The following is a 10,065-nucleotide window of genomic DNA, read 5'->3' on the forward strand; positions in this document are numbered from 1 at the left end:
GCCACTGTGCCTCCGAGTGTTGTACCCTCCCTGACTATGCCTTTGTTCGCTGTGTCCAAAGTGTGACTTCACTGACTGTGCCTTCGCACATTGTGCCCATCATGTGACTCGTTACTGTGCTCAGTGGCTGTGTAGTGTTTGTGATCACCGAGCACAGTGCCTCCGAGTGTTGTGCCCACACCGTGACAGTGACCTCAGTGGCGCTCCCAGGGTGACCGCCATCCCCCTGAGTGACTCTCTCTTTGCGGATCCTTGTGCCTGCCCGGTACGATACTCTGGACCCCTTCACCAACTCCGCTTCTCCGGGCGTCGCTCTCCTATTGTCTGCCCATTCAACAGTGGGCCGACCTTCAGTGATCCCGTCTCCTTGTCTCGCGCTTATCCCGGCGCTCAAAGCTCACCGGATCATCTTGTCCTTTACATTACCTCCTTGCCACTATTCCTGTCATCCTGCCTTCCTTTTATCCCCCCACCCTTTAATTGTGCGTAACGGCGGTGATCCCTCATCCCTGAGGAGACAGTTGAAAGCGATGATCCCCCTTTCATCATCCCCAACAAGAACCATTTCTCTCTCTCATTGGTAATGCTTTTGTAACCGCCTTTTTTAATAAAGTGTTATTGTCTTGGTTGCTTTTTTGGTTCGGGCAGGTGGCCAAAAAACGTGGCATAGATTACCGAATGATCACTAAATCTCGGAAGATAAGATAGCATCGGTAGGTTTTCTGGGGAGAAGTTAGAATCAGATCTAGAATGTTAGACGATTGTGCAGTTTGCCTTGTATGGGTGGAGATCAGTTGACTTAAAGCAAATGTCTGGCACGTGTTGATAAAATCACACTGAAGAATTTGGGGACCACTGAGCTGGGTTAGACCAGTCTATTGCGGGGAAGTTAAAATTGCCTAGTATGAAAATAGAAGCATGTAAAAGTTTCGAAGTTGCTATGTGAAGGGCACTGTGGAATTGGGGAACGAACGAAATGTCGCTATCGGAGGGGGGCGGGGCGGTAGCAAGCGCAGATTACTCCTGGCGGAAACGAGGCATTTCAGCAGATAAATAAGCTCAACATTTATGTTGTAGCACTGAAGGCTGCGGTGTGCGGCTACTAAGACACCCCCGCCTCGCTTACCAAAATGGTCGCAGTGGAAAACATCAAAATTTGGAAATATGGGATGTACTTTGTTATTGTGTATTGATTAATTTAACCAGGTGCCAGTTAGTATGACAATGTTGCATCCAGTAGTGTCAATGAGGCTTGCGAGTGCTTCACGTTTTGACAGAAGGCTTCGGATGTTATTGTACAGAAGCGAGATTGAATTAGGTAGCAAACGTTGATGGAAACTGGCCGAATGCTACAGTGAGTTGCCTGTGCGATCACGCGTGCCAATAGGCACTACCTGTTGTGACTCGTGATCGAACGCATATGTATTATTTCCCATTTTTATCGTCTTATGACGGAGAGCGAACTTTCCTCGCTGGGTTTTGGCAAATCGAATGAGCTTCTTACGAACAAGGCGGGTATTGGGGGAATAGTCTTAAGAAAGTCTGTAGTCGGTTCATTTGAGCTCTTTGCATTAGTGAGAACTTGGTCTATCTTTGTTCTTGTCGTAGCGACCAAGCCTGTGTGCCCTTTCCATGTCAATCGGCATTCAGGTTAGTGCAGCAGAGATAAATTATCAGTTTTTCTGACTCCACCCACATTTTGCGGTCGGTGTTTTTAATCCCAAAAAACACAAGGCTGGATCGACGGGCACGGTCTTCAGCGTCATTTACTCTATGTATCATAGATTCTATTTTTTGCCAATTGATTTCAGCCAGACACTTGGACATTATCAAGCTGGGCTTTGAGAGTGCTCAATGAAGCGCAGTCGTTTTCAATTTTTGTAAGCCTTATTTTAATTTCGTCAAAGGTTTTGCCATGTTCAGCTAATTTAGCGCGGATTGATTTCATTTCATTCAAAAGTGTTTCTTGCCCGGCTTTAATTTTGTCCAGTGCGAGCAGCATATTAATCTTATCACTATATTTGCCCTTATTATCCCCGCCAGAGCGAGTGCCGGGAGGGTCAGGATTAAGGTCGACATCCCCGCACTGGATCAGAAGATTGATTAGTACATGTGCACATTCATTGCAAGAGCAGTACAGCAATGTGGACTCGGCAGTACGATTAGACCAGTATAACTAGTTCGCTTTGCGTAAAGAGTGTAACAATTGTTTACCTGCACAAGGCAAAGGTGAGGCGTGTCTGGCCAATACAATGCCGCCGAGTCCAGTGGAGAACGTGCTGATTACGGGGAGGCTTTATATACGGTGACGATGATAGTTGTAAAGTGACGTCTCTGTGTGAGTATCTTCATTTTCTTTTAAGTTACAGTTGTCTGTGTGACTTGTTGTTGTAACTTTGCCTATGTATACTATTTTGCTTCTGTAAATATATATCTCCTCCTGACCATCATCAGATCATCGTCTTCTGCTTCTTACCTGCCGAAGATAGCTAACCATCACTGGCGCAGCACGACAGGGTTCGGCAACCAGCGACCACGAGCATCACCCAGAGCACCCAGGCCCTGGGAACCCACTAGGCAACAAGCGCCTGCACGTCCAGCCAGAAGCAGCAAGGTGATCCAGGCCCCGAACCAGAGGCAGCGTTCTGGGGAAGGACTCCGACGAGGCTGCGGCACCAAGGGACGGAGGCCCCAACTGGCGACACCAGCACGGGTAAGCGGGATTTCTTGCGCTTTGTTGAAGTGGCTATGGCTCAAGTGTAAAGTGGCGTATGGTTTTAACGCAGAGCATGATGGCGAGCGTAGGCGAGAGAGAGAGACAGGGGGAGATATAACAGATGACAGCGAGCAGTCGCAGCAAGCGACAACTCAGCTTGTAGCAGGAGCGCTACGTGAAGTAGCGGAGAAGTCGGTATCTGATGCGGTTGCAATTCGCCGCATGGAACTAGATTTTGAGCTGGAAAAATTGAAAATTCTTTCACAGGAACGCCTAGAGTTACAGAAACTTGGGTTAGATCCAGAGGTTGCAATGGCGATAGCGGGAAGCGGGCAGACGTCTGTAAGGTCAGACATTGACGATCAGCGTCGAATGGGGCCCGATCCAGTCTCCCAATGCGCTAAAGTCCTTAAGGGACTGAAGCTGCCGTGTGACGCGGACGTGCCGTTATGGTTCGAGGAAGTCGAGAGAATTTTCACGACGTACAGGGTGCCAAACGAAAGCCGCGTTCACTTAATCATGCCAGCACTAGCTGAGCGTGTCAGGTACCTTCTCCGTAAACTCGGGGGCGATGAGTGTGGCAGCTACGAGTCGGTAAAAACAGCCGTTTTAAAGGAGCTGGAGCTTAACCCCTCAGAATACCTCGAACGCTTTTGAGCGCGCGAAGAAACGCCGCGATGAAACTTCGGCGCAGTTCACCTCGCGCACTAAGACGTACTTTCAGTACTACCTTCGGTCACGGGACGTAGAAACCAAAGACGACCTGGTATCATTGATCATCGCAGATCGCATAAAAGGTAACTTGAGCCCTGAGGGCTTAGAGTATGTGCGTCTTCGTGAGGAGGCGAGGTGGCTAAAACCGGATGAAATATCCGACGTTCTCCAAACGTTCGAACAGGCTAAGGGCAAGGGGCGCGCAGCGAAAAAAATGTTGTGTATGCGGAAAAACCGAAGGGACCCCCGCAAGCGGCGAACAATGATAGCAAACGGCCAATTCAGTGTTATGAGTGCCGCGCATCTGGCCACCGAGCCAAGGAATGCCCTCGCGCTTCACAAAACGTGCAGAAGAAGGAGAAACGCGCTCTAGCTCAAAAAGTAGCTGTAGCCAACGTAGAGGCATGCGAAACACCGGCGTCAGTAACCTCCCAGACAACCCTAGTAGCAGAAATGAAAACGCCCGTCATTCGACGAGGTACGCAAATCGAAGCTACAGCAGGTGGAGATTGAGTGCGCAGGGACACCGGCGACAGCTATAATTGATACCGGTAGCGAGATAACTGTGGTTAGGGAAGGCCTCATGCCAAGTATATGTCGGGAGCCATCCGGTTCGATAAAGCTAGTTTAGGCTTTTGGGGAGACGGTTAACGCAAAACTGGACACTCTTGCGGTAAGCATCAGGCGGCCCACCGCACACATAGCAGGGCCCGAGGCAGTAGACATTGTATGCGTGCTTTCTGATAAGCTGGCGGAGGGAGTGAATTGTTTGCTCTCCAGGAGGATTGGGAACTGCTTTCGGAGATAGACAGTCAAGATTGAGGCTTAGCAGGTATTTACACACTCTAGGCTTTAACCGAAACGCTCGGTAGGAAAGTAAGGGCCTGTAAAGTGACTTCTCTGTGTGAGAGTCTTCATTTTCTTTTACGTTACAGTTGTCTGTGTGACTTGTTGCTGTAACTGTGCCTATGTATACTATTTTGCTTCTGTAAATATATATCTCCTCCTGACCATCATCAGATCATGGTCAACTGTTTCTTCACTGCCTCTTACATGCCGAACACGAACTTAGCATCACTATAGTGATGTAAGGCGCCGAGAGGGGGCACACAAAGGTGGTTCCGGGGATGGTGCAAGAGAGCATGAGTGCTGGTCTGGGGCGGCTGGTCCTGCGTTGACGACAGGCGATGTAGCTGGAATAGCATTTCGTCAGTAACGGCGGGCTTTTGGGACTGCGTAGTCACAGCGGAACAGTACACTGCGCCACTGGAGATGGAAACGGATGGCCAGGAACACAACAGAATGAGCAGCTGTACAAGGCAAAGGTGAGGCATGTTAGTGTGTCTGGCCGATGCAATGCCACCGAGTCTGAAACACCTGAACTGGTGCGGCGGAAATAAAAGGATAGCGAGGAAGGGGTAGAGGAAATCAAAGAGGTGAGCGATTTCCTCTAGCCCTTCCTCGCTATCCCTTTATTTCAAAACATCGAATCCCGGCCTCGGCGGCTGCGTTTCGATGGAGGCGAAACGAAGTGGCGTCCGTGTGCTGTGCGATGTCAGCGCACGTTAAAGATCCCCAGGTGGTCGAAATTACTCCGTAGCCCTCCACTACGGCCCCCCTTTCTCTCTATCCACTTTCACTCCCACCTTCATCCCTTCCCTTACGGCGCGGTTCAGGTGTCCACAGAGCAAGTGTGACAGATACTGCGCCTTTCCTTTCCTATGAACCAACCAACCAACCAGAAACAGAAAGCACAATATTAGTCTCACTTCTCGGTTGACACCGGCATTCACAACGAACGGCATTTAATATAAGGTACATACATCGTTGGCTCGAATCACTACTGGCCTGCCTCTAGCGTACGTTATTAGCAGATTCATGCCAGATGGGAAGCGACATGTTGCGACGCCACTCTGAACGCTGTGCAAAGAATGGTTGTTCGCTAAATAATGATGGCTCAAATTTTTACGCTGTTACATACATTATTATAGTTATAATAATATAAATATTGGTCCACACGAAGGAAAAGGGGCAGTAACTGTCACGCTTGTTTCTGTGGACACCTGTACCGCGCCTGAAGGGAAGGAAGGAAGCTGGGAGTGCAAATGGAAAGAGAGAAAGAGGATCCGTAGTGAAGGGTTACAGAATATAGTTGACCACCTGGGTATTTTTTTTATTCAAGATATTTGCTATCAGGCCACAGTGTATCAGGCATAGTGAAAAGGGAGCGGGGAGTAGGATGAATCAAGAAGAGTGTACACAGGTCTCCCTTAAATAATCACATTGGTTGACGATAAACTGATTGTTTAGCGTCCACTTCCTGTAATCACAGTCAAGGTCCCACCGCAGGCCTACTTTCCGTAGGTATCACTGTCTCACGGATTCCGCAGCTCGGCAGGTCCTCAATAGATGCTTCACATCGCACAGTTCCGGTGAAGCGTTCGTCACGCCGCCGATGACGCACAGAAGGGGACAGGTGGTGGCGGTAGTGAAAACGTTTATTTCACATTGGGAAGTTTGACGCGGAGCCTTAAGGGCTTCGGCCTTATAATACTGGGTGGAGACCCTAGTCAGGGACCCCATTGGCGGTTGCCGCCGCCCGCGCACGCCGCGTTAAGGCCTTTTGGGCCTGTAGGTCGCAGCAGCCGAGCAGGATCGCCTCCCAGTCCTCCCGGAAAGGGCTAGGGATGGGGGGAAGGGATGGGTTTTCTTGGCAGGCTCATACCATGTGGTAGGTGTCAGCCACCTCCCCACAGTACTGGCACTGTCCAGTGAATTGTAAGTCAAAATGTTTAAGTACTACCGGGCACAGCATTTTGTTAGTGAAGAGGCGCAGGAGCAGCCTCTCGTTCGCTTTTCCTAACCCGTTGCAGGGGTTAGGGTATTTTCGATGCGAGTTTTGATAAAAAATTACAATATCTTTGAATGTGTAGGCCGGATTGGAATTGATGTCCTCAGCCGATTCGAATCCCGAGGAAACTGCCCGGAGAGAAAGCGTGCGGGTGGCTGCATCAGCTGCCTCGTTCCCTGCAAGACTCTGGTGGCTAGGAGCCCAGACGAGATATCGGCACGCGGGGTCCGTGTCCCGACAGTAATTTTGAAATATTCTATAGGCTAAGGGGGTGATCCACCCTTGGGCGACGTTCCGGCAAGCCCCTGGTGAGTCAGTGATATATTTAGAAGTGTGGTCTGAGGCGGCAAGTGCAATGGCTACCTCTTCAGCGTGTGTTATAGATTTGGCCTTGAATGTAATGCCATCGACTGTGTTCCCGTTGTGAACGACAGCGGCCGTGTACCAGCCCCACGGATGTGGGCCTGAGGCATCCACGTAGAACACATCTGATTTATGCCATAATTGCGGGCCAAGGCTTCCGCCCGCGACAGGCGCCGCCCATTGTGGTCTTCTCGTGAAATGTTGGCAGGGAGAGGCCGCACTCTAAGGGCGCGTCTCCAGAGTTCTAGGATGCGGAGCCTCTCCTCTGTGAACTGTTTATGTTGAATGTTCAGTCGGGCAGGAAGGCGGCGAGCCGACACTGTCTGTGTGAGGCGGGCATATTGGTTCATCAAATGTGCTTCCCGAATCTCCCTGAAAGTGTTCACCACCCCTAAGTCCATGAGCCGACTTTTGGAGGTGGAGATTGGGAGGTCGGGGGTACGTTTCATGATTTTTCGGAGGATCACCTAAAGGGTATCCTCCTCGTGCTTTCACAAGTGAAGGTAAGGAGTCGAATACAGGATTCGACTGGTTACGAAGGCGTTTGCCAGCCGCAAGGCATCCTTCGCAACCCCCGCGTTTGTTAGACACCCAGCGGACCATACGGCCCACCTGGTCCCCCACCTGGCAGAGCTTGGCTAGTGTTGTGTCAGGGCGTCTTTGGTGATGGATGAAGAGACCGAGTACTCTGATCTCTTTTGATTCATGAATTGCACCACTCGCAAGCGACAGCGAGATTTGTGTACTGCATCTCCGAGAGGGGCGGAGATGCACAAACTGTGATTTCTGGGGGGAATATTGAAGACCACAGCGCCGGGCATAGCGGTCCACTATGCTCGCCGCTGTTTGCAGGCAGGTTTCAATGCCGCCCAGACTGCCCTGCGTTGCCCATAGGTTGATGTCGTTGGCGTAGAGCGCGTGCTGCAGGCCTTCGACTTCAGCCAGCTGGGCCGGCAGACGCATCACGGCAATGTTAAAAAGCAGCGGGGAGAGAACTGCGCCCTGAGGTGTGCCCCGCGACCGAGCATAAATGGTCCGGGCTCCTTGTCTTGTATTTTGATGTATGATTGTCGGTCTGTAAGGAATTGTCTTATATAATTGAATGTATTGCTGCCACAGTGTGTTTCACTTAGATGGGTCAGTATGACTTCGTGTGTGACGTTATCAAAAGCGCCTTTTAAGTCTAGGGCGAGTACAACCCGGTCATTGTGGGGGCGTTCGAATGGGTTGAAAATTTCTCTGTTAAGGTGGAGAAGGACATCCTGTGCGGATCTGTGTGGGCGAAATCCGAACATGGTGTCCGCGAAAGTGTGCCTGTGTTCAAGATACTCGGATAGCCGATCGCGCACCATAGTCTCCATTAGTTTGCCCACACAGGAGGTGAGAGAGATGGGGCGGAGTTTATCCGTGTCTATTGGTTTGCCAGCTTTAGGGATGAAAGTCACAAGTGCCGTTTTCCAATGGATGGGTAAGGGGGTTTCCCCTGTCCAGATTGCGTTAATGTATTCTAGTAGGCACTGGTAAGTCGAGTCAGGCAGGTTCGCCAAAAGCTTGACGGTGACCTTGTCGTGACCAGGCGCGGTGCCTCTCTTCATTTTGACTAGACTGGCCCGAAGATCGTGAAGCTGGAAAGGTTTGTCCAGCTCCGAGTTCTCTTTGCCTGCGTAGGAGTAGACCGATTCTCGGGGGTCTTGAGCTGTGCACAAGTAGCGGTCCCGGAGCGATGGTGCTAGCTGCATATTGTTGCCTTTAAAGGAGTGGATTGTTCGGTGTAAATGTTTTTGGGTTTCGGTGCGGGTCTGCGTAAGATTGATGAGAACTCGAAAGAGCCTCCATGCATTGCGGCTAGACATTTGTCGGGCTGCTGCATTGCAACGATCCACCCAGTTCGAGTCAGCGAGCTGGGCCGCGTACTCGGCGGCTCGGTGGGTGATATCGGCAATACGTTTTTTAAGTTTGCGGATGTGTTTCTGGCGACGCCAGCGGCGTGTAAGGCTGCGGCGAGCTTCCCGTAGGTGAATGAGGTGATTATCCACGTCCGCTATTGCCTCTGTGAGCTGGATCTGCGTTTCATGTGTGCGAAGGTGTGACATCAGTGACTGGGACTAGTTGGTGTACCCTTGCTCTGCTATGGCAATGTTGGTAGTGGCGGGAAAATTTTGTCGGATGGTAGTCCAATTAGGGATGTGGGCTTGTGTGGTAGGACGCTTGAGGGGCGTGTGTAGATCGTGGTATTAAGAAGGCAGTGGTCGCTGCCGAGAGTTTCCTCGGTGTTAACCCAGTCTGCGTGTCGAATGTTGCGAGTGAAGGTAAGATCCGGACACGTGTCCCGCGTCACGGAGTTACCTACACGTGTTGGGTAAACAGGGTTGGTGCGGAGGGTGAGGCCCAGTGTGGACACAAGCTCCGCCAGTTTGCGTCCTCGCACCTCCTCTTTACGGTACCCCCACAGCTGACTGGAGCATTAAAGTCACCCAATATCAGGAGGGTGTCTCGACCCGCTGTCTTCAGCGCACGGCTAAATATGTCTGCGAACGTCACTCGCTTTAGTTTGGAGGAGCAGTATGTGTTCAGTATGTGCATGGGAGGATCTGAGCGGCGGAGGGGTAAGATCGCTACCATTACATACGAATAGGGAAGTGTTGGGTCTAGATCCACTTCTGTGGCCGTGTATGATTTTTGTACGAACAACTGCTCCTGCCCGAATCCGGCGCACAGATACCTCCTCCTCCGGAGTGAAACCAGGAAAAAACTAGAGACACGAGGAAGTGAATTGGGTTTTTGAAGAAGGAAGGCCCAGGCCGTGAGTTTGCTATACGCGCAGGCAGATGTTCACTTCTGGTGCCTTATTAGCAACACCTCGGCAGTTCCATTGCACCAGCAGAGATGATGCAATATCCATTTACGAGAACGAAGCGCTTCAAATATCAGGGTGGTCAACGGCGTCACAAGCACCAATATTTTATCCATTGTTGGGGTATGCGCTTTGAGTGGGGCTTTGGTGCCAAAATGTGGCTCATTGGTTTGCGGCCGTGCTTCGCTAGGGGGTTGCGCCGTTATAGCCCTTCAAGTTGACTGTGAGCGGAGTTGTTCTCAGCGCTTAGTGAGTTCTTCTAAATGGCTACAAGTCTTTGCGATGGCATTATAAAGAACGGTGTCGTCATCTGTGTATTATGTGGCTTTTCGTGTCGTTGTGGCCTTTCTTGGTCGGCTGTCAGTTGCTTTTGCGTATGCATTTTGTTGGGAATACACGTTGTGAGTTGGGATGTCAAGGGTAGGAAGTTCAGGGAAGTCATTTTCATCAAAAGAGAGAGCATCGAAAAGATTGTTTTTGGTGACATCAGTGTTTCCAGATGCCTTTGGCAACATCCTTGCCCTCTTCTTTGGACAAGCGGGAGAACGAATATCCTGACCTGGCGAT

Source organism: Amblyomma maculatum, chromosome 3 (assembly GCF_055883805.1).
Source record: "Amblyomma maculatum isolate TAMU_Amacu chromosome 3, ASM5588380v1, whole genome shotgun sequence".
Classification (NCBI taxonomy): Eukaryota; Metazoa; Arthropoda; class Arachnida; order Ixodida; family Ixodidae; genus Amblyomma; species Amblyomma maculatum.